This window comes from Galeopterus variegatus, unplaced genomic scaffold, assembly GCF_000696425.1.
Source record: "Galeopterus variegatus unplaced genomic scaffold, G_variegatus-3.0.2 Scaffold9614, whole genome shotgun sequence".
Taxonomy (NCBI): Eukaryota; Metazoa; Chordata; class Mammalia; order Dermoptera; family Cynocephalidae; genus Galeopterus; species Galeopterus variegatus.
In genome coordinates, this window is record NW_007735725.1 from 47,173 (window position 1) to 49,100 (window position 1,928).

At 44.8% G+C, this 1,928-nt stretch overlaps 1 protein-coding gene across 2 annotated transcripts in view; it reads right to left on the reverse strand.

Annotated features, from left to right (window-relative positions):
- Positions 1–389: 389 nt before the first annotated feature.
- The window catches only part of GNPDA1 (glucosamine-6-phosphate deaminase 1), a 13,408-nt gene continuing 11,869 nt past the window's right edge, over positions 390–1,928 (reverse strand). For both annotated transcript variants that reach the window (XM_008593759.1, XM_008593760.1), the window contains one exon: positions 390–1,616. The gene's annotated coding sequence lies outside the window, so the exon portion shown is untranslated. The remainder of the gene's footprint in view (positions 1,617–1,928) is intronic.

The following is a 1,928-nucleotide window of genomic DNA, read 5'->3' on the forward strand; positions in this document are numbered from 1 at the left end:
ACCCAACATATTCCATTACATTGCCTGACAAAAAAAAACTGAATGTTTTCCACACTTTGCAGTTTTTAAATCCCTCATCACACACCTGCCTCATTCTTTTTACAGCTGTATCCTTTTTGGATCTCAAGTATAGAACATGACAATTATTGCTCATCTGTTTATTCCTACCCTATTTCACATAGGTGCTTCATTTTCATAAAATCTTTTGATTGCTTTTCTCCCTGATGATTGAATCAGAGGTCAAGAGATGGTTGCTATGCTTGTGACCTTCCTGCAAGCTCTTGTGAGGACTGAGAGTGAAGCTTCGCTCATCAGCTATTTCCAAAATTATATAAATGTCAGCCCAGACGACCTTGTGAACTTTTGTGGTAGAATGCACAAATGACACATTTTCTTTGAAAATATTGGATTTAATAGAAAACATCACGTTGTAAACAGGTCCATTGATCCATCAGCTTCAAACACGATGACAGCACAATCACGTACAAAAGTTAAGGACAAGACTCTAGTACCAAACACAGCAGCTCAAGAGAGGCCTGAGCCAGGCTCTGAAAGTCCTTTCCCAGAAACAGAGGCAGCAGTGGCTTCAAACAGGCACAAAAACAGGGAGGAGGCTGTGGCGGTGGCGGCGTCCACTGCACAAAGGCTTGAGAGAGTAAGCAGAGGGCAGAGCAGCAGACCTTCTTGGGAACAAGGAGTGAAGGGTAAATGGCAAAAGGGTTGTGTTTCCTGATGTTCTGAGAACATCAGACCACACCACAGGGACCTGGTAGGGTTAGAAGACCAGGGTATTTTTAGTGAGGAAACTACTAGAAGCATGTGGCATGTTGGCTTGGCACTCAATTCGTAGGGAAGCAGGAGAGCATGACGCTTGGCTGTTGAGACTAAACTCCTATTTGAGCTGCTCGCCCAGCCTGTCACCTTAGCTGAACACAAGAAGGATATTGTGGCAGTGCCTGTTTCCCAGTGGACCTCCTACTAACCGATGAGTCTGTGCAAGAGAGGAGCCACAGTGACACCTTTGACAAAACACAGGGTTCTGGTGGGAAAAGGGTTTCATCCTTCCTCCTGTGGGTGCTGGAGGATCCCTGGGGGAGAGAAGTATGAGGTGGCTGGGCCGCTTGAGGCTCTGGGTTTATCAGCAAAAGCCACCTCTTTAGGCCCATCCACCCAGATCCTCCCCCTAGGAGACGTCCCAGTTCATAAGAAGGCCCCTGTGAGAGCAGGAAAATGATGGGGAAAGGAAGTAAGGGAGAGTTTTCTTCCCATGGCACCTGTTATGAGCAGAGGGACTGCTTCCTTGTCCTTATTTTAGATATTGAGAGACTTTCTTATTCTGTAATCTCAAATAAGGGGCAGGCTTGCTCAAGAGGGGCTCTCAAGACTCTCCAAAGAGGTTGTGTCTGATATGCACAGGCCCCTAATTCCCTCCCACGTGAGAATCAGTGCACGTAAAGACAGAAATTCCCGACAGGAGTGTGTTGTCCATGTGACAGTGGCCAAGACAGAACAAAAAGTTAAAAGCCCCTAATCTGGGTGTGGTAGGTGTCAAAATGATGGAGAACATTTTTCAGAGATTCTTTTCCGATTAAGTTGCATACAAGTCATTCTTATACCTAAACGCCATCATTAGGCTGCTAGCCTCACAGCCCAGAACAATCAAATTCACCCGTTTATCTGGAGTAACCACATACTGGATTCACAAAATACAATTCTGTTCTCCCGAAGACAATTTCCAGAAAGACCCGCTGTCCCTATGAGGTACTTAATACTCGGTCCCAGCACAGCTAATCACTGTATGGTTTCTTAGAAGACTGGCTTTTCTCAATTTCTTTCTCTTTGATACTGTACAAAGGGTCCACCAACTTGTTATGAACAAGCATTAAACATTTTCTTTGAAAATATTGGATTTAATAGAAAACATCACA